This window comes from Canis lupus, chromosome 26, assembly GCF_048164855.1.
Source record: "Canis lupus baileyi chromosome 26, mCanLup2.hap1, whole genome shotgun sequence".
In the NCBI taxonomy this organism is placed as follows: Eukaryota; Metazoa; Chordata; class Mammalia; order Carnivora; family Canidae; genus Canis; species Canis lupus.
In genome coordinates, this window is record NC_132863.1 from 5,579,131 (window position 1) to 5,602,484 (window position 23,354).

General features: G+C 43.8%; 1 protein-coding gene across 9 annotated transcripts in view; it reads right to left on the reverse strand.

Moving 5' to 3' along the window:
• Positions 1–23,354, reverse strand: part of RIN2 (Ras and Rab interactor 2) — a 218,543-nt gene that overhangs the window by 82,294 nt on the left and 112,895 nt on the right. The window contains exon 1 of one of the 9 annotated variants that reach the window (XM_072799862.1): positions 11,735–11,866. The exons of 7 other annotated variants lie outside the window; for them this stretch is intronic. The gene's annotated coding sequence lies outside the window, so the exon portion shown is untranslated. Of the gene's footprint in view, positions 1–11,627; positions 11,867–23,354 lie in introns of those variants that run through there. One more of the 9 variants, XM_072799861.1, reaches the window with a different exon arrangement.

Here is a 23,354-nt window from a genome sequence, read left to right on the forward strand (position 1 = left end):
AAAATAGAGCTGCCCTATGATCCAGCAAATGCACCACTAGGTATTCATCCAAAGGATACAAACATAGTGATTCAAAGGGCACAGGCTCCCCAATACTTATAGCAGCCATGTCCACAACAGTCAAAGTATGGAAAGAGCCCAGATGTTCATCGATAGATGAATGGTTAAAGAAGATGTAGGACACACATACAATGGAATATTTCCCACCCATCAAAAAAATCTTACCAATGACATGGAGGGAATTAGAGGGTATTATACTAAGTGAAATAAGTCAGAAGAAGACAAATACCATAGGATCTCACTCACATGTGGAATCTAAGAAACGAAACAGATGAATAGAGGAGAAGGGAGGGAAAAATAAAACAAGATGAGAACAGAGAGGGAGGCAAACCATAAAAGACTCTTAACTCTAGGAAATAAACTGAAGGTTGCTGGAGTGGAGGTGGGTGGTGGGATGGGGTAACTAGGGGATGGGCATTAGGAAGGCACGTGATGGAATGAACACTGGGTGTTATATGCAGATGATGAACCACTAAATTCTACCCATGGAACTAATAGTACATTATATATTAACTAACTTGGATTTAAGTAAAGTAAAAATGTGAGTCACTGTCAACTCATTTACTGGAGACCTGCTCCTTTTAGGGTACTGGGCTAAATGGACAAGTAAAGACGTATAAGACATTTTCCTTGTCCCGGAAAAGGTTTACAATGTGATAGGGAAGGTAAGACAGAAATAAGGAACAGGAACACATGCCTGGTGAGTGGTCACAGACGTTAGTAATGCCAACAACTTGCATTTGCTCGACATAACCTACCTGACCCTTTGGATCACTAAATAGGTTGCACTGTTACTAAAGACCTTGGCTCCTCCTAGCTAGCAAACACAGGGAGCTGCATTTTGCAAGACAGACTTGGGTTTCACTTCAGCCCTAGCCTGGACCCTTCACATACACACACACACACACACACACACACACACACACACACCCCTTGTGGGTTGTGTGCCCCTAATTAGAAAAGTTTTAATATTCTGATTCAGGGCGAGAGAACTAAGAGCATGTTCTTTAAAAACAGAATCTGACCCATGTTTGTAGCAGCATTACTTGCAAGAGCTAAAAAGGGGGAAGTAACCGAAATGGACATCGATGGATGAATGCATAAACAAAATGTGGTATATACAGACAACGGAATGTGCTTGTTCCTTAAAAAGGAAAGAAACTCTGACACTTGTTACAACTGGAGGAAAATTGCACTGAACGAAATGACCCAGACACACAAAGACAAATAGTGTAGGATTCCACTCATATGAGATACCTGGAATAGTCAATGCATGGAGACAGAAGGCAGAATGGTGCTTACCAGCAGCTGGGAGGAGGGCTTAGTGTTTAATAGGGTCAGAGTTTCAGCTCCAGAAGATGAAAAAGTTCTGGATTTGAATGGTAGTCATATTGGCACAACAATGAGATTGCAGCACTGTGAGCTGTTCTATGTCACAAACTGTTCACTTGAAAATGGTTAAAATTGTATATTTTATGTTGTGTTTGTTTTGCCTCAGAATCTATGAAAGTCAGACAACTGGGTATCAGAGTTTTTGTAAATGTATGCTGTAGAAACCATCTTTGGAGGAAATGATCTATAGTAACCCAGCAGCATTCTTTAAACTCTGGGTTCCCCTAAGAAGGTAACGATCACCTAAAGCAATGCACAAGAGAGGCATGAAATGTAAAGCAGAGTAACCCTCTTGACAGTGTTTTCACTGATCCCATATAGATATGGACTAAGGGCTAACCGTGTGCAGGCACATTCAGGTGGTGCCTCTTGATGGGAGGGAGGCGCAAAAAGCAGCCCCCTCTGCCATGCCTCTTCCACATCTTGACATCTCCTGTTTCCTGATGACACCAGACACTCAGGAATGGACAAGAAAGGCTTGCTGTTCACACACATAGATTAGGAACTATCATCCTAGCAAAGAATCCTGGGATTCTTTCTCATGTTGGACAGGCCTTCTGGGGTCAGGTAGTGGAGTTAAGATGCCCAAGGGGAAAGACCTGGCCCACCCACAGAAGCATAGGCCTGGGGACACCTGGGTGGATCAGCAGTTGAGCATCTGCCTTTGGCCCAGAGTGTGATCCCTGGATCCGGGATGGAGTCCCACATCAGGCTCCTTGCAGGGAGCCTGCTTCTCCCTCAGCCTATGTCTCTGCCTCTGTCTCTCATTGTGTCTTTCATAAATAAATAAAAATCTTAAAAAAAAAAAAAAAAAAAAAAAGAAGCATCGGCCTGGAGCAGGAGAGCTGGGTGGAACCCCATGTGTCTCTCTTTTGTGTCTATGAGCAATGTCTGCAGCTCCTGTCCTGTTTGTAACAGTGCATTTTGGTTCAGATGAGAAAGTTGTCTATGGCCAGACTTTTGTTTAGGTCAGTTAATGGAAGGGATGGAGGAAGACTTCTGGAGTGAAGTCTGGAACACTAGAATCTGCTTTTAATGTTCAGCTTAATTTAATCACCAAAATACAAGTGGATACTCTGAAAAGGGAGCAGGGGGCCACAGACATCTGCAGGGTGAGGAAGTAAGAGCTGAAGAGAGAGCCCTGCAGGTCCTTTGATCAATGCCACTGCCAGCCCACGTCACCTGCCCCATGGCCATGGTTGGCTGCACATCCATGCACTGGGCTCACCTCCTGAGAATCGTCTATTCTGATGACCAAGGGATTGATGTTTTTGACATCATACATAAAGCGCCATTTAGAACCAGCACCAGGCAGGTTGACTTTGTGAGAATTCATCAAGCTGGATACTGATGTGAGCACTCTCTACATGTATGTCACACTGAAACAAAAAGTTAAACATATAATAATAAAGTGAATAAAATGATGTCATTTGAAGATTCAAGAATCATGACCCCTAAGTGCACATGTGAACCTGGGATGAATCCAGAATGAGAGGAAAAGAAATTCCATAAGGACATAACTGGGCAATCACCAAACATTGATAATGGACTGTAGGCTAGAGCAGTGTTGTAGCCATGTTTAATTGCTTGGTTTTGAACATTTACTGTGAATATGTAAGAGAATGTCCTTGCTCTTAGGAAATACACATGGAAGGGTTTAAATGGGTGTGATGTCTCCACTGAGTTCTCAAATGGGTCAGAAAATATATTACATATATGACCACATATAGAGAGGCAAAACTTATATATTTATGGAATAGTTACATATTTATACAATTGCTTGTGCATGTATATATGTAGAAAGAGAGAAAGAGAGGGTGCCTGGCTGGTTTAGTCGCTAGAGTATGCAACTCTTGATCTCAGGTTTGTGAGATCAAGCCCCACGTTGGGCAAGGAGCCGACTTAAAAAAGAAAAGAAAGAAAGAAAGAATAAAGAGAGAAAGAGAGTGATCAGGAAAATGGGACAAAATATAAACAACTAGGGAATCTGGAACTGGGAAAATGGGTATAGAGGAGTCCCTGGTATTATTCTTGTAACTTCTATGGATATTTGAAATTATATAGTACACACATATATATACATGAAATTATACATACATACATGAAAGTATATAATACAAGGAATTGCTCGTGCTACTCTTACAACTCTTCTGTAAATTATATCAATAACCTCCTTCTTCTACTCTACCTAGCCTGAAGGGGGAAAAATATTAAAACGATGCACACAAGAATGAAAACCCAGCTGCCAGGAACCACTTCCCTAATTCCTGCTAGCACATCTCCAAAGCTCACTATCACATTCTTATTGTTGGGAAATCTGTCCTTTGGAAAGCTCAGTAAGCTATGTTCCTTGTCCTCAAAAATCTATATCCCTTTGCCTTTGGAACACAAGCCAGAGGAAGTTAGCTGAGGCAGACTGAACCTCTTCCTGTCTAAGGCTGCTGAGCCTGGACACCTGGCTGAGCCACGGCCCCTGTGCATGCCAGCCACACCCAGCAGAGCCCCCAGTGGAGCCAACTGGGCAGTGGCCACCGGGCAGGCCTGCTGAGCTACCTGCTGAGCCCTGGAACCACACATGCCTGGTAAGAAGGCCAGCTTAGGATCCCCCCACTTGTAGGACCTATGGGGCCATCTGGGAAAGGGGCAGGGGTAACTTGGTGGGAGGATAGAAGGGAAATAGCATAAGGAAGCTGCCCAGCACGTTCGTGGGCATGAGAACCACAACCACAGTCAGCCCAGGCCAGCAGCGCGGAACACCTGGAAGCACACACATACTCATAAATGCTCATCTTTGGGGCCCCTGGCTGGCTCAGTCAATAGAGCATGGGCCTCTTGACCTCAGGGTTATGAATCTAAGCCCCACATTGATGTAGATATTATAAAGAAATAAATTAAAAAAAAAAAAAGAAATAAACTTAAAAAAAATGCTCATCTTTGATGGCCTCACCCAGCACTCGGGCTACCATGTTTCCAGAAAGGAAACAATTTAAATTTCATCAGAAATTTAACTCTTTCATCAGAGTTAACTTCTGTGTCTCTCGGGAAAAATAAAAATCTATTTTGAATTACAAATAAAGGGTGGTGGATCAAAATTTTTCAGTATTTGGGAAACTCTAAATGCATTTAATATGGTCTTGGGGGTAGGGCAGGAAAGGACTGTGGGGTAAGTGTCTGGGGTGGAGGAGACAGTGAAGGTAGCCCAGAGGAGATTATAGAATGGACTGCTCTGGTGACAGGTGTATTTGTTTTATGTCCCCTGGTAGATTCCTAGCAAAAACATGGCAGCAAGCACAGTGATCCCTGTGTGTATTTCTTTCTGTTGCCCACATCTCAAGTCTGGCTCCTTCGAATACAGTTGACCCTTGAATAACACAGGTTGGCACACTGACTCCCTTGCACAGTTGAAAATCCAAGTATAATTTTGGACTCCCCCAAAACTTAATTAATAGCCTGCTGTTCACTGGAAGCCTTAACATAGTCAATGAACATTTGGTATTATATACTGTATTCTTACAATACGGTGAAGTAGAGAAAAGAAAATGTAATTAGGAAAATCATAAGGAAGAGCAAGTACATTTACAGCACTATAATACACTTATTGAAAAAACTCCATGTATAAATGGATCTGCACATTTCAAACCCGAGCTGTTCACGGGTCAACTGCAGCAGGTACTCAACAAATGACTACAATCTCTCCAAGAGAAGGGAAGGTGGAACATTCATCTCTTCTGCCTGGGAGTAATTTCTGCCTTTTTGACTGGATTCTGAAAAGCTTTGTACTTAGTCATAAATGATGTCTTTGGGTTACTTGAGTTGTTCCTAAAACTCATTCACTTGCATGCTGGGAATGAGAAATTCATTCCACAGCGTTATTCTAGTTTCCAGTGGGTTATGTTTTCCCCCATTGCTTTGATGTCCAAAGTCTTTCTAGAGGTCCTACATACAGAACCTAACATAATCCTTGGATGACTCTTGTCAGGTCTTGAAAAGATAGCACTATGGATGTGATGGTGGAGAAGCTGAAGCTGTCCTAACTTTGGGGAAGTCTCAGCAAGTCCATTTCACACACCTCAGGAAAGGTAAAGAGATACACTTTGCTAGCTTTAGCCAATGTTGGCTACCACTTAAAGAGTGGCCTTCTCTGCAGCAGGTACTATACTATACATCATATCATCTAATCTTCACATAGTCCTGGTGCGACAGGCAGGGACTTTTAGTCCCATTTTGCAGAGGAAACTGAGGCTCTGAGAGTTTTCTCTTGGCAAGCAGCTGGTACTGGTAGCCAGGATTCTCAGATTTGCAAACCCATGACCTTTCCACAGTACCTCTCCCATTTTTTTTAAAGTTCTTATTTTAATCACTTGATGCTCATCATGAAAAGAGCACTGTTTAATCCCCATCAACTATTTAACTCATCCCCCCACTCTTCTCCCCTCTGGTAACCATCAGTTTGTTCTCTATAGTTAAGAGTCTCTTTTCTTTTTCTCTTTCTTTCTTTTCTATATAAGCTGTACACTGAGTGTGGTACTCAAACTGATGACTCCAAGATCAAGAGTGGCATGCTCTACTGACTGATCAGCCAGGTGCCCCAAGAGTCTGTTTCTCGGTTTGTCTCTTTCTCTTTTTTTTCCCACTTGCTCATCTGTTTTGTTTCTTAAGTTCCACGTATGAGTGAAATCATATTGTATTTGTCTTATTCTTTTTTGCAGCTGAATAGTATTCCATTGTATATATACCCCACATCTTCTTTATCCATTCATTGATCAATGGACACTTGGGCTGCTGTCATATTTTGACTATTGTAAGTAATGCTGCTACAAACATAGGGGTGCATGTATCCCTTTGGATTAGCATCTGTATTCTTTGTATAAATAGTAATGTTTAACTTTTTAAGGATCCTCCATACTGTTTTCCAGAGTGACTGCAGCAGTTTGCATTCCTACCAGCAGTGCAAGAGGGTTCTTTTTTCTCCACATTCTTGCCAACACCTGTTGTTTCTTGTGTTTTTGATTTTAGCCATTCTGGTGTGGCTACACATTCTGTGTAGCCAATGGTGTAAGGTTATTACCATTGTAATTTTGATTTGTATCGAGGGGATACCCATTTTTGATGTACTAAAAGTAAAACTGGGCTTCATTACATTGGAAAAGGTTGACATGTGCACCCCTGCTAAGCCTGTATTGGCTGTACCCAGGATGAACTTAGTAGCTTCCTCTCAGACCCTGCGGCTCTCCTAGAACCCATCTTCCTCCTCTAGGAGCTCAGCCTTCCTGACTTCTGTATCCTCTTTGACTCGTGGGCACTTCCTTCCCTCTGCAGATAAGTGGAGTCTGAGGCTGCTCTGAGTGTCCAGCTGAAGGCTTGACCGGAAGTCAGGGCTGATGGCTGATACGGAACTCTTCCTGGTGAGTGCCCAGGAAAACCCTCTGCTGCCTTATCTAGAGCTGTGAGGAAGCTCTGATGGTCAGTCCAATGTGTATGTCAGGTATCAGAGGTCCCTGGTGACCTCCAGACATACTCAGCTATGCTTTGTCCAACTTGTTCACATGGGTCTGTCCTACCTTTATGGTTAAAATGCTTCCAACGTTTAAACATAAAGTGTATTTCATGCAAAAATCAGGAGATCTACACAAAAACCCAAGTTTAAAAGTTCAAAGGCTTTTAGCTTCTTGAAAATTAGAAACACTGTGCTATCCTGGTGATGTCACCCTCTTGGTGTGGGACATCTACTCTTCAGTTTGCTGCAGTCTCCACTATTCCCTAGTGTTCCTAGTACTAACAGCCAAATTGTTGTTGCCATTTGTCAACTTTCGCCTGGGTTGGCTTTACTGGTTTACATAATCCACCTGGCCCCTGTATGTATCAGAGGTTGAAATCTCCGGTGTATTTATTCTAGCTGTTTCTGACAACCCATATAAGGCAGGCAGTGTGATTCAAAAAAGAGAATGGGCCCAGCCCTCAGAAACCAAGCTCTTATGGGCAGTGCATGCATCTGTTCATTTGTTAGTGAAGACATGGCTACCCATCCCCAAGATTGACTTTGAGAATTGGGTGGCAAAAATGCAATTATCTCCCAAGTCAGCGGTCAGCAGACTTTTTCTATAGAGAGCCAGAGAAAAAAATATTTTAGGACTCACAGGCAATAGTCTCCATAGGAACTCAGTTCTGCAGCTGTGAACAGAAGCAGCAGTAGACAATACATAGAGGGATAGGTGTGGCTGTGTCCCAATGATCAAAACAGGTGTTTGCTGGGTCACAGTTTGCTGACTTTGTCCCAATTGTCACCCTTCCTCTGCTGTTCCTCTCCAGTTCTCACCACATCTTTCAGGTACAGGGGTTATTTCAAAAGTATGGAGCAGGCCTAACAACAAATAAGTAAGAGTTTACAGTCTCTCTTCCTTTACCGCCTTCTAAAAGTGAGGTGTCAGCTCCAGCCTCCTGTTTGCTGTGCGGTTTCGAACTAAGGTACTGAAAAGGAGAAAATAAAGCTCAAGACTCCAGAGAGACCAAGACACTGTGCACAATAAAGATGAGAAGGTGGAGTTGAGGCAAAGAAAACCAGAGGGGATCAGGAGACTCAGGGATGAGTGTTGAAAGAGTGAGGAGGGAAGGGAACTCCTGGGTACATGGACAAGGTGCAGGGTACCACCAGCAAGCCAGCTGCAAGTGGACTGAGTGGGAGGTGGCTCGGGGTCCTTTGAGGGACCCCAGGCAAGATCTGGGCTGCACTTCTGTTTTCTTGGTTAATGGAATACAGACAGAGCACTAATCCCAAGTGAGCTTTCTTTTTTTCTTTTTTTAAAGATTTCACCCATTTATTCATGAGACATACACACACAAAGACAGAGAGAGAGAGAGAGAGAGAGAGAGATAGAGAGGCAGAGACACAGGCAGAGGGAGAAGCAGGCTCTATGTAGGGAGCCTGACATGGGACTCAATCCCGGGTCTCCAGGATCAGGCCCTGGGCTGAAGGCGGCGCTAAACCGCTGAGCCATCAGGGCTGCCCTTCCTCAAAACCCTTCATGGTGTCCAACTGCACTAACTGCCAACTCCTCGTCCAGCCAGCATGCCAGTCCTCCCCAAGCATCCGCACAGGCAGCCCTGCCTCTCCTCCCCATCCTTCAAGCTCAGGTTTCTCTGTTATGTTTCCCCCATCTCTGCAGACTCAGTACCCAGGACCAGCCCTGTCACTGTGGGTGCTGAATAAATGAATAATGCATATATAATACACACATATACACATTACACATTTTTCATGCATTCAGCATATTTATTGAACACCTACTATTAAAGAAAGGCCAGGCACCAAGCTAGTCCCACAGGATGCCAATTCAGGATAGTGGGTGCTAAATACACATGCACACTTTTTTTGCTTTCGTTTCCTTTAGTTTCAGAAGGCACACCCCAGAGATAGTCAGAGAGACCTCAGAAATGAGTTATTTCCTAATATACATGGAAGACCAGGATTTCTTGGCCTCAGCATGATGGAAATTTCGGGCCAGATAGTTCTTTATTGTTGGGGGCAGCCCGTGCATTGTAGGGAGCCAGCCAGTCCCACCTCCACCCATGGTGTAACAATAAAAAATACTTTCAGAGAACAAGTGGCTTAAACTGAACTGGCTGTCCTGGAGCAGACCTCAAGTGAGCTGCATCTTTGAGACATTAGCATCTGGGGACATTCTGAAACAACTACAGAATCTGGAAGTTGAATGCAAAAGTAAGCAATGCCTCTGGCTTGTTTCCAAGTGAACATTAATAATGCACACAGAATGTCAACACATGGATGTAACACGGCCACTAGCCACCAGGTCTGAAACAAGACAGAACACAGGATGCCCAAACCACAAAAATGACTAAATGGCCCCCTCTTCCGACACTGAGTGCTGGCTGCTTCACCGCAGCTACCTCTGGCTTCCTTCATTCCTCCTGCCTTCTAGATAAAAATTATTAAGCTACTCAATCAACCAAATTGTCCTAGCTTCCTGATAACACTCAAATCCTCATTCAGGGTTGCCAGATAAAATACAGAATACCCAGTCAAATTTCAATTTTAGATAAACAATGGATCATTTTTTTTTTAGTATAAGCATGTTCCCAGTATTGCATAAAATGCATTGCCTCTATATATGCTAAATCTGAAATTCAGATTCAGCTAAGTATCCTGGATTTTTCTTTCCACCTCTGCAACCCTTCGTTCCTTGGAATTAGCCAGCACAAACCCAAATCCTATAACAAACCCCTCCCAAGTCCCTCTTACTGAGACTTCCCTTCCTACCCCCATGCTTCTTCTGGTGTCTTCTCCCTGGCTGCAGCAAGTTACAAAACCCAATTCAGGTGAAGGATGTATTCAGGGTGGTCTCTGAGAAGAACGATGCTCACTGTACAAGGCAGGAAACTCTGAGAGGCGGCTCTCCGAAAGGGACAGCTGTGGGTGCGCAGCATTGAAAGCAGAGTCGGGTTCACATCTCAACGAATAAGCATCCACTACAGGGACCATGATCTGAAAAGTGGGGAGGGGGGAGGGGCCCATTTCTCATTTCACAGGGTCAGCACTTTAAAGCCCCAAGGGTGCTAGGTCCCATCTCTGAAATTCCTTCCCAGTTGAAGTGCCATCACCACGGAACCACTACAGAATCCACAAACTGCGTGACCCTAGGCAGGTATCATAACCTGTCCATGCCTCAGTTTCCTCATCTGTAGAATGGGCATACGATAGCGAGAGGATTAAGTAAGTGAATGGGTGTAAAGTGCCTAGAATAATGCCTGGAATGCCATCTCTGAAAAGAAACATAAAGTTTAAAAAGTCATTGAATAAAGAGGAAGGCTGGGCTGCACCCATGGAGTGGCATCAAAACAGTCGGCTCCCGGGGCGCCTGGGGTGGCTCAGTGGTTGAGCGTCTGCCTTTGGCTCAGGGCGTGATCCGGGGGTCCCAGGATCAAGTCCCGCATTGGGCTCCCTGCATGGAGCCTGCTTCTCTCTCTGCCAGTCTCTCTGTGTCTCTCATGAATAAATAAATAACAACAACAACAACAACAAAACCAGCTGACTTCCCTGAAATCCTGGGCCTTTAGTAAAAGTCATGTTGCTTCTGCTAGTTCTTCTCTTCCTCTGGCAAATGGCAGTGCATACCAACGACACAGTTTGAGTTCATTCTCCCCAGGCTTTCGCTGAGGAGGGAGGAGCCCACATCTGTGAATCTGAGCCCAGAGAAAGTTTGAGAACCTACAGGTAAATGGCCACAGCCAGTGTGGGGGGGCCTGATGGGGCGACTGTGTCTGTTACAGAGCTCTTCATGGCTGTGTCATCCTGCCTCTGTGGGTCTTCTTCACTAGTGTGTCTGTGTGCAGCTGCTTCAGAGGGAGCAAATATATGTGGAGGTGTCGTGGGGAAGCAGGCAAAAAAAGCCCAATGCCAGAACCTGTATCAGACAGTGGCAATGACACTAACACCTACCACGGGGGTGTGACTGTCATCATGAAAACACTATGTCTGCATTGATGGATGCTCACAGCCCAGCTGGGAAGGTGATACACTCCTTTTTCCAGACAGCAACATGAAATCAGCTCTAGAATGCAGACATTTCCATGCTTTTTGTACTGTCCTGTCTACTCATTCAAATATAGAGTATAGCAGCTCTCAAACTCAAATCCCTTGGCGGGCTTGTTAAAACACAGACGGCTGGACGCCACCCCCAGTGTCTGATTCACTAGGTCTGGGGTGGAATCCAACAATCTGCATTTCGAAGCAGTTTCCAGGCCCAGCTGATGCTGGAAGCCGGCACCACACCTTGAGAACGCTGCAGAAGTCAGACTGCCTTCTATCGAACTCTGGGCCATGCCAGCGCTGCCCGGCCAGGGGCCATATTTCAAGTACCAACTATTTCCTGATATGTATGTTATTAAAAAAGAAAACGACAGGTCCTAAATGGAGTCACTTATGTTAAGGGCCCCATATAATGGAGACTTGATTCCTCACCTGCCCCCTCGCCCCCTCGCCCCCACCCCCAGCCCCTGGCGGGACGTATCCCTCAGCCAGTCAACAGGCAAGTTTTTCCGGGCAGTACTGGGAAATTTACCGACAGACCCCTTGTGTTCCCCTAAGGAGGGCAAGCTGGGGGCAAGCTTGCCTAAAGCAACGGATTCTTTGCTAGTAACTTCTTCTTCGCACCCTCTACCTTGAAAAACCTTGGCTGCAGCTCCACGGGGCTCCTTTAGATGGGCCAGAGGGGGGCCACCTGTTTCATGAATCGTTCAATACAGCCAATTTGATCTTTTGGATTACCCAGCTGAATTTCTGTCGCTTCACAGATTCGCTGGCAGCGATGGGAGCCGGGGGGGGGAACCTCCTGTGGCGTCCGGGACAGTGACCAACACAGGTGGTCGCCCCGCGGCCTCCGCCCGCCCGAGGTCTGTCTCCAGGCTTCCCAGGCCGGTTAAGTCCCGCCCCTTGCTGAGAGCCTTTCGACCTGATTGGCTGCGCCGAGCCACGCCCCCACTTCCGGTCGCCCCGCCCGGGTCTTGCGACCGGAAGCCCCAGCCCTCGGCACCCTGAGAATGGGCGGCGGTCCCCGGCTGGACTTGAACTGAATGGTCCAGGGCCCGACTGGATCCGATTTGAGCTGAACTGGGTCCGGGAGAAGGCCTTGGGCGAATCACATATGGTCAAGTGAAATCCTTTAAGATCCGAAGAGCTAAGTATGCCGCCGTCCAGCACACCTGCTTATTTTATATCTAAGGGCTATAGCCCTACAGCTATAGGTACCCACAAAAACGGCACGATCTTCCTAAGCTTGTTTTGTGTCCTGGAGAACTGGTTAGGTGGCGTCAGGTTAGGAACCCCCAAATAAGGCTGGACAGAAATGGGAGTCGCACCGCATCTGAGGCTACAGTTGACTGCACAGAAATGTGGATTAAGCCTCATTTGCGGCCAGGGTCCTACCAAACTGCTGCCAGCCCTCAAGGGAGTGACAACCTAGAATTACGATGGCCAGAATGGGAAACATTCCAGGTAGACAAGATCGCTTAAGAGGTGCACTTAGAGCTCCAAAATTTCCAAAGTAGCTTCGTTGAAAGTTGATCAATTAAAAAGGCACAAGAGGTACTTGACACTATATGCAAAAGGCTGACCTAATATCCTCCTTTATTGGAATACTCATCCTAGTTATCCTCTGTCTGAATTGCTTCTATCGAATCATAAACAAAAGTCCACCAAGGCCATGACGTTATAATCACTCCCATATCTACCTTTGAAGGAGGGCCCTCGGAGAACTCCTCCCAAACTCAATGAGACTCAGAGCTTTCCTGATAACTGCTAGGTTTTCCCCTTCAGAGCCAAAGGAAAACTAAAACCAAAGCCAGGACAATAATACGTTCTAACATGGATTGATGGGTATGGCAGTCCTTAACATCCAAGCCACACCCCAGTTCTCTGAGGAATCAAAAGCAACTGTCCTCTTTCTGATCTTTACAAAACTAGAAATGCAGCTTTGGAGGCCATTCAAAGTTCACCTGTTCCTTTTACCAATTCCAAAACCTCCCCTCTATCTCAAAAGGTTTGTAAATTATTAGCCTCAGGAAACCAAGCTCCTTCTTGGGGGAACCTGCATTTGCTCCCTGACTTTGAAATGAAAACATTAAAAGATAAGCCTCAGTGAAGTAATTCTTATTGGAAGTGAAACAAAAGGGGGAAAGGTCATTTAAAATTTAGATGAGTGAAAAATCCTGTTTTCTCCACAAATATTGTTAGCCTTCTGATCAGGTAAACTTAGCTTATTCCCCTGACCAGAAAACAGTTTGGATCCAACTGTTTTTTTTTTTTTTTTTTTTAATAAGCTACTGAGTTTTTATGATCATACCCTTTTCAATTTAAAAACAATAGCCATAGGCCTCTATATGCTTGTGTGTGTCTATTGTACATATGTGATATTTTCTACCTCTGAATGGCATTAAAATTACTTTGCAAATGGCTCTATTTGACTTAAAAAGAAACACTTATAAATAAAGCATTTCTAAATCTCTGAAATATAATAGGAACTAATACTAATGTTTTTCAAGTTCATGTGGTCTACGATAATTTTCAGTAAATTAGACATACAGCTTTTAGCCTACCTAGGTTTCCTAATCAAATAAATTCATGTTATTTTTAAGAGTTGTCAGCAAAAAATAACTTGAAATAAAGACTTTGTCTAATCTTTTATAAAGCTTTTTGTGGGTAGTCTAAACATAATTGTGAAGAACAAGTAAACTGAATAGATGTAAATAAGATAAACTTTTAAAATAGTCCAGGAAAACAATTTGGACTGGATCCTGAATTCTTTTAGTTTCCTTGAAAATCTGGTTACAACTCTCCAGACTAATGTTTCCAATTTACTCCTACTGTTCTGATTTGGAATCAGTAAAAATAGAGACTGCCCTTGAATCTCCTTGGAAGGAATTAAACCAGGTCCTCCTCACTACTCAGATGGCAGCCAGACTTCAGGAACTTACACCTTGAATATACATCTCAAAGAAGGCTCCACCTGACATCTGGCCCTGCGCAGATGATGCAAACCTCCAAATCAAATTGACAAGGAAGAGAGGCAGCTGCCATGGAGGTAGACTGCTTCCTCCCAAGACATCAGATCAAGACTTCATATTTTAACTAAACATTCTTCACTTTCTTTCCTTTACTCTGACACTGGCCTGAAAGATAATGTCAGCATCTGTATCTCCCAGGACATTGCTAATGGGGTTAAGCTTTGCCTTTCAGATTGCTGGATTTGTCATCAAAAACTCCTATGTGCCCATTAGCAGTGCCACCTTAAGGGGAAAGATTTGCACCTGTAGGGTTTGTCTTTGTCTGTGATGGTTATCATTCCCCTTGGGCCTCCTGACCCAGAGCCCTTAAACCCTTGGAATTTCCTAAGTGATAGAAATGTTAGGAGTGTCTTGTTATTCACTGCAAAGCCCCTGAGTAGCTTCAGGATGAGCCAGGGGAACCAAACCCTGTGATTAGAGTATTGGAATGGGGAAAGAAGTGGGGCTGGGGATTGAGCTAATTGCTAATGGCCAGTGATTTAATTAACCATGCCTACGTAATGAGTCTCCATTAAAAACTCTAAATGCAAGGGTTTGGGGAGCTTCTGATTGGTGAGGCTGAGAGTGGTGCATCCCAAACTCCACACAGACATAAGGTTCTGCGCTCAGGACCCTGCCAGATCTTGCCCCATGTATCTCTTCATCACTAGTTGTCCATCGGTATCCTTTATAATACATTGGTAACAGGAAATAAAGTGTTTCCCTGAGTTCTGTGAGCCCATCTAGTAAAGAACAACCTGAAGAGGGGTTGGGGGAACCACTGATTTGTAGCCAAGTTGGACAGAAGTTTGGAGAATCTGGGAGCCCACTGCTTTTTTTTTTTTTTTTTTTTGGAGCCCACTGCTTTTGATTGGTGTTTGAAGTAGGGACAGTCTTGTGGGCCTGAGCCCTCAACCTGCGAGGTCTGTGCTTACCCGGAGTAGTTAATGTCACACTTGGATACCCAGCTGGTGTCCATAGAGAACTGGAGAATGGGCTGGTGTGGGAAAAGCCCATACATATGGTGTCAGAGTTTTGTGAACAGAGCATTTTCTTTTGACAGTAAAAGATATATTCTAAATAAAGGGCCCATGTGGAACCACTCAGTCCCCAGGTTCAGGGCAATGGTGTTTGGAGACTATCGAGAAGGTAGGATTATTTGTATCTCCACCTACTACTTCCTGACGCCCTTCCCTCTCCACTCTGGGTGATGGGTGCCCATGCTGCCTCATCCACCCACAGGGGGTCCCTAAGGTCCATCCTTTGCCTCAGAAATCCCAATTTGCTTTATTCGAACCCCCTTCTCCTCAGTGCACATGAACTCAAATTTCTTCTCTAGGCTGACTGCAGCTAGTGGTTCATAAAGTCCTAGTTTATACTAATGTGAATGACTAGTGAATCATCTGACATTCTTCCAGTTAAGTGCTACTTATTAACTCAACATGAGTCTCCAGTTGGAATTACAGGAAGGAAGGAGGGGTATTTTTGGCAAGCCATTCTCCTTTTTAGAAGATAAGATAAAGGAGAAAGAAGACTGTATCCCATGTTAGTTCCTCTCTTGATACCTTTAACATCTGGGACAGTGGACTGTCAGCACTCCATCAGCTACACATGAGAAGTTGCTCCTAAAAGTAGCAGGAGGAGTCTCTGCAACTTAAGGTCCTTACATACCTTGGTAATCATGGCTGACCCAAGACCCTGTCTTAAGGCCTGGAGAAACTTGCCGCTCCTTTCCCTGAATATCCCTCAGTCCATCCATGGTTGGTCCTGCCTCTCAGGGCTCAGCTAGAATTCATAGAGTCTGTCACTGTTGAATGTGAGGCCCACAAAAGAAAGAGCAGCTGTGGTATCCATCTCTCCTGCACAGCCCCAGGGCCTCCTGGGGAGTCAGCAGTGTTGGGAGACTGAACTTTCCACCTGGCTGATCCTTCTCCCAGCTAACTAAATAGGAGTTCAAACTGACAGCCCTCAGGCCAAAGTCTGTGCTTAGAAGCATTTTCTTCCATCCTCACTGTACTTTTTATTTTTTATGCATTTATTTTTAAAAAAGATTTTACTTATTCATGAGAGACAAAAAAGAGAGAGGCAGAGACACAAGCAGAGGGAGAAGCAGGCTCCCCATGGTATCATGCCCTGACCCAAAGGCAGATGATCAACCACTGAGCTACCCAAGCATTCCCTCACTGTACCTTTTAATTTGGGGTTCTCTCATATTAAAATCTGGATTTCTGGCCTCTCTTGAAAAATATCAGAGGACCTACACTCGTTCTTGTGGGTCAGCATCTGGTTGAAACTGAATAAGCAGCGTCCCCCTCCCGGCAGGGCCTGGTGTTCTCCAGTCAGTTGTTTTCCCACCAAAAAACTACCTGCCCAACACCACGTAGGCCCACTCATTTCACATCACTCCTGTCATTCTGTCTGGCCCTGAAGGTTTCTGACTTTGACTAAATTATTTTCCTACATTTTTGTCTCTAAAATAGCTGGAGAACTCTGCATCCTGGTATTTACACCTTCAGATGACATCTCCTTGAGTGAAGGCTGGACTACCCGACAGGCTTCCATTGAGCAGAACACAGCAGAAGTGATGGGGCAGCACTCCCAAGATTAGGTGATAGACTCTAGCCATCATCTCTTTTGTCTTCTCCTGTATCACTCGCCTTGGGGGAAGCCAGCACCCTCAGCCTGAGGCCAGCCCTGCAGAGAGGGATGGAGACCTGCCAGGTGGCTTGGAAGTAGGGTGCCCACTGTTCAAACAGTCTGATGAGAATGCAGCCTGTCCAACAACCTGACTGCAATCTCCTAGCAACCTAGCCCTGGAAGCACTCAGTTATACAAACTTAGATTCCTGACCTGCAGAAATGGTGAGATATAGATATTCGTTGCTTTAAGTCACTGAGGTTTGAGGCAATTAGTTACATAGCAACAGATAATGCAGCTTTCACATTCTGTTCTGAAGGTGATTTTCTGCTTACCATGGAAAGAAGCTAGAAAGACTATTATCCTGCGAAATTAGGCCCCATATATTTCACCTTAGTCTGGTGAATTTGGTGACAGACACACGTGCAAGGATTTTGTCAGCCTCTGGGAGGTGACTTTAGGTGTCAGAGCAGTATCCAAAACATCATCTTAAGGCTTTAACATTATGAAAAAGAGCTCAGAAATCAGTGCTATTAATACAGACACAATTCTTCAGTGAACAGGAAATTTTTCTTCTACAGTATTTAAATCAATCAACTCAGAACAAGCTTTCCCATAGTTCTACAACCTCACTGAAGAAATTCACTCTTCAAGGTACAAATCCTGGTTGAAAAAAGCTGAGGACAAGGGAAGAGGAAGGTTGTAGAAAGGTAGGAAATAGGCTGTTTCAGCAGAATAAGAAACACTATTTAAAACTTGAAAATAGGGGCACCTGGGTGGCTCAGTGGTTGAGCATCTGCCTTCGGCTCAGGGTGTGATCCTGGGGTCCCGGGATCGAGTCCCACATCAGGCTTCCTGCGTGCAGCCTGCTTCTCCCACTGCCCGTGTCTGCCATTGTCTGTGTCTCTTGTGAATAAATAAATAAAATCTTTTAAAAAAGCCCTTGAAAATAAGGCAAAAAGGTGGGTGACGCATATCTTTTTTTTTGATAAAGTGCTTAATGCTGTGAATTTTCCTCTGTTATCTGCTTTAAGTGAATGCCACTGATTCTGACAGGTAGTGTTCTGATTTTTTTTTTTTTTGGAAATTCTATAAATCCATTTTGTATTTCCCCTTTCACCCAAGAGTTTTTTATTAGAAAGTCTTAAAATTTCCAGGTGGAAATTTTGTTTTGGTTTTTGAGCATTATGCTTGGGTATTATTTAATAAAGTCATCTAAAGGTTATTTAATTATCTGGGGGTGTGTATCTGTGTTGATTTTGCTATGTGCTAATTAGGAAGGAATTGGGCACTGGGTGGTTACATGTCAGCCTGGGGATTTCTGTTCAGGAAAAAAAAAGATTAGAAGATTAAAATTAAATAATAATAAAAATTAAATAATAAAGATTAAAAATGGTTAGAGTTTTATTGCTTGTGGGACTTTAACCAGTTTTGATTTTACCCAGTAAATTTATTACAGAAAGACTTTTTAAGTCAACTACAGATATAACACTTGTCAACGTGTTCTTTGGACCCACTTTATAGTGTTTTCTTGCTTTAATGCATGGGGTGAATAAAGCTTTGACAGATGATCATTCCACATATGAGTCTTGTTTTAACCTTCTGAAAATTATACAATGACGTGATAGTCCTTCAAATCTACATCTCCCTCCTTGGCGTCTCCCTAATAACGGAAACTCAGAGTTACAAGTAAGCCTGGAGAAATATATGGTTGAGGGGGACCAGGGAAATTTATTTCATTCTGGATTAAAAAAAAAAAAAGTTCCTTAAAGCAAGTGAGAAAGTACTGCAGCCCCAAAGGCAATATTTAATATCAGAAATGAATGGCCAGAATGTGCTAGAAAAACTACCCTATTAAACCACGAAACCCATTGCTTTTTGAAAACACAAATGGGAACTGCTGTCCACAATACAGTAAGTTTGACATTCCTAGAAAGTCATGCCCCGAGGGACTGATCTGTTTCCTGGAGGGATCTGGAGCAGATGGTGAGAGATGCACGGAGTATCCCAAAAAAGCCAAATGCTTTTCCAAAGAGGGGTCACTGTCCCCACGACCTCTCCAGAAGGAATTTCCTGGTAAATCTCACTAGAACAGGCAGGAAGGGATCAGAGTGGATCTCCCAGGAGGGGGGGAGGGGCGCGCTACCTAGGGTGGGATGCTTCAAGGGAAAGCACAACAAATGGAGGACAACTCCAATTCCCTCCTTCCCATAGGTTAACCGGCTGCAGTTCAACCTCTCTGGGCCTCAGTTTACCCATCTGTAATAGGAAGCAGTTTAGACCAGATAACATGTAATTCTTCACCGGCCACACTTAGTGACTGAGCACTCAAAATGTGGCTAGTCTGAATCGAGAGGTGCTCAGTGTAAAATATATCCTGTGTTTCAAAGACATGGTACCAAAAAAAAAAAAAAAAAAAAAAAAGACTGTAAAATACCTGATTAATACTTTTATATTGATTACATATTTACATGATAATATTTTAGAGGTACTAAGTTAAATAAAATAGAGTGTTAAAATCATTTTCACTTTTTTTTTTTTAAATGTGGCTACTAGAACACTTAGAAAGACCCCCGTGGCTGACTTTGTATTTCTATGGGACAGCACTGCTCTAAGGCCTCTCCAGGTATAAGTGTCCAGGAAAATAAAAGAGACACCAAATACTGACGTCAGCTCTGCTATGCAATATTAGTATGAATAATTATCAATACGTCATCTACTCCGACCGAATCTCTAATCTCTGTTTTGTTTTTTTCTGCAGTGCTTAGTCCTTTCGTGATTACAGACTGTGGCATGGTGCCTCCCTGGACGCCTAGCACGTGAGGTGATGTCTATTCACTGCTCAGCGCACAGGCTAGGAGACAAGGGCGTGGCACTCATGCCTGTGGCTTGTGAGCGTTTACAGATCCACGGGAAGATATGTTTAATGAAATTACTGACTAAACTGTGATTTTGGCTCCATCCATTATTTTTCAAGCCCTTGCTCTCTCTGTCCGCTGCCACCCAACAGTGAATTGCTGTCTTGGGCTGTGCATGCAAAGAAATGACTCTCCACATGAAGAATAGTTTGGAAACTTGAATGCTGGAAATCATGGACACCCAAGCTCTGTGGTTGTGGCAGCTCTGGATGATTAAAAATCTGCCTGCAGGGCAGCCCTGGTGGCTCGGTGGTTTAGCGGCGCCTTCAGCCCAGGGCGTGATCCTGGAGACCTGGGATCGAGTCCCATGTCGGGCTCCCAGCATGCAGCCTGTTTCTCCCTCTGCCTGTGTCTCTCTCTCTCTCTCTCTGATGAATAAATAAATAACATCTTAAAAAAAAATCTGCCTGCAGATGGAATTTTTGAAAAGAGAATAGTTTTTCAAATGCTGAGGAGGGATGGATACTTAGGGAGTTGGAGTCAAGGTAATCGTCACCCCTGCTTTATCTGTTTTGTAGAGTCAGGTTTTAGCAATCAGATTTCTTCAGAGCTAGTCACACTCTATTCTCTATGGTGCCAGAGAGCTCTCTCTCTTCTATGGCTTCTCTGGACTGTCTGAAAAGACGAACATGATGCACCTGTTATCCAAACTATTCCAAATGACCAAAAGAACACCTCTCAAACTTAGCCTCTGTTGCTGAGCAGGGCCCACGCAGCCTCCAGTTGGTTTGCGAGCCCACGCTCAGGGCATCTCCCTACGAATGAGCACCTGGGAGGCACAAGACGGCAGGGTCTCTGTTGTCAAATGCATTTTCTTCCTGATCAGTTAACACAAACTGTTCCCCTGTCCCAGAGGCAAAGGGAGGCTGCGTAGCAATCACTGAGAAACAGAGAGCTCTACCAACTTGTGGTGCAGCGCAGGCTCACCCAGGCATTCCTGGAAGAAATCGGACTGTCGACGGCAATACACACTGGTCCTCTTCTGCAATTGTCCTCTGCTGTAGAGACTCCCTCTCAGGGTCAGGGACACAGTGTCAAAAGGACAGAGCAAATTGCTCATGGCAGAAGTCAAGTTATGAATGGAAGTTTACTTCCTGGTACTACAGCTAGGCCTCCTGCCACAATTTTATCTTCAGACAAAAAAAAAAAAGGGTAGATGCCAACTCAGACCATGTGAGTTCCTTTGGATAAAGTGCATTTATGTCAGCCTGGAAGGGTAGTTGGGAGCCCAGCAGGGAGAGGTGGAAAGAGAGGGGGAGGAGGAGGGATGGGCAAAGCCTGGAGTCTGGGCATTGGCAGATTTGGACCACAGGAACAGACTCAAGATGCCACAGGGGCAGGACTGGTGGCAGAAGAAGGGGGAAGCATAGCTGGAAGATCTCGAATGTCAATGTGGATGAATGGAATGGTTTGGAAACAAACAAATAAATATGTTTGGTGGTACTGCAGATAGATTACAAGCATCATCTGTGTGATTCCGCATGAACCGTAACCACCAGACATTGTCAACCACCCTACAATGCTCAATCTTTGGTAGCCAACCAAATAATCATAATATTAAGCATGTTATGAGTCATAAGAGAAAATAATGCTTTATATGAGAAGCAAATGGGGCTCTGGAATATGTAACCCAATGTGATGTTCCAGAGAAATCTTTTCTGAGAAAATGGCCTTTGGTTTGAAAGCTGAGGTTGACTCCACGGGGAGGTGGGGTAGACTTAAATTTTGGAATGACTCTCTTATGCTATTGCCATGCTGATCTTCACATTTACTAGAGATGTCCTATGAACAGATAGGACACTTTCATGAAGTGTGAGCATACTTGGTTACATTCTTGAGTCACAGCTGAATTTCACATGCATATTATCCATTTCTTGTTGATTAGGGCTCATTTAATTCTGTGTAAAGTGCAGATAATTGGAAAACAACCACCAGACCTCTTTTTCATCATTATCTTCCCCTATCTAATTTGTGTTCTTAAACCAGAGTTGCTAACCACTGGTGGCAAGCTTTGATTTGTGGTTTCCTGTCTATCGTGGCTCACGGAAATGACTCAGATAAGTTGCAAGACACAAGGGTGCCTTACCTCACCTTCTGAGATAATATGGAGTCAACTTCATCTCTCAAATCAAAGGACACTTCTTCAGGGAAGATTTACCTGGAATATTCTCAGAGGTACATATTCTTTTGCTTCTCACATGAAGCATTGCTGTCTCTTTTGATATTATTATGTGTTTAGCATTGTGATTATTTGATCAAGGCATTTATTTTTCATTTACCAGACTGAAAGCTCCATGGAGTCAGGGATGACTTCTGATTGAAATTTCCCTAGTGACTAGTACAGAGCCTGGCTGATCTCAGGTGCTTGATAAATGTGAATCGAAATGAAGCATGAAAAGTGAAAGAAGAGCCAGTGGGTGCCAGAAGGTGTTGAGCAACAAACCATCCCAGCAAACTGATCTCTATGTTAGCATTTTTAAGATGAACCTCCAAAGAGTCAGCATTAAATGTCCAAAGGGCAGCTGACTTCATCCTTACTGATAACTACATGCCTAAATTATGAAATCATCAATAATAACTAACAATATTTATTTACTTAATATTATAATAACTAATAATAATAGTATTCTATCATTAATGATAGAAGAGCCATAGTAAAGAATAACAACGTCTAGAAAGAAAAGAAGTACAAAGTAACTACACCATTTACTTGGAATATGTAACTTAAGCAAACTAAACAATTTAAGCACTGGGGGAAAAAAAAAAAAAAAAGGAGAAAGACAACACCAAATCCAGTAGAACAAGCCATGTTGCCAGCCATTTCCTCAAGGGCATTTGACTCAAGGAAGATGAAACAGGACTTGTTCTCAAGGGAGTCAGGCAGGCCTCTCACCTCTTGCCTGATTGATTCTTTCACAGGACATAGCCCAGAAATATAAGTTAACTGTTACCTGCTGTCCAATGCGGGGAAAAAAAAGAATTAAAGTTTCCCCCAGAACTGCAGGACACACTGGCTACCATGGACTTAACAGGTAATATTGAGTCCAATGTGGACCCTCTCTCAGGAATTTTCAAAGGCGATTTTGATCATACTCAATTTTCTCCTTTGGTTTTGACTATAAAATCCAACTGCTATGTAAGATTTCAGGCCCACCGTACTTCCTGAGCAAAGGGTGGTAGTTACACAGCCAATAGTTATGCTGATGTAGACAGTGCTTTAGGTTAAGGGATGGGCTTGTCCCTTCTACCAGGATGAAATAAGTATCTCCACATATGGGATTCAGGAACTGGAGATGAATCAGGAGCCTGGTGGTTTTAATAGCTGGTCTACAGGGGACCTGAAGAGCTTCTCGTCTGGCTCAAATGGGTGGATGATGTACAGGTTTGATTCACACTTGAGTAAATGGATCAAGAATGGAGACTGATAAGTCCACATCACATAACTATGAGGATGAAGAATTGAGACCATCTGTGTTAACATAACTATTTCTTCCAGGGTATTCTTGCTCAGGATATTAAGGCTTTAAACTAATAAATCACTTTGCTGTTTGCTGCAGGAAATTCCTACAAAACAATTTGTCCTGGCAAACACTATGCTTACCTGGGAAAAGCCTGCTTATCAAACAATAGTTAACTCACCAAGACTCTATTCAAGACCAGTTTCTTGCTGCATCCAGCAATCCTGAACCATGATGTCACATACTCTGCTGAAATCTAATCATTTCTCTCTTCAAAAATGCAGCTCAAAGGGTTAGCATCCAGACCCATACACCCTATAAAGATGCCTCCTGT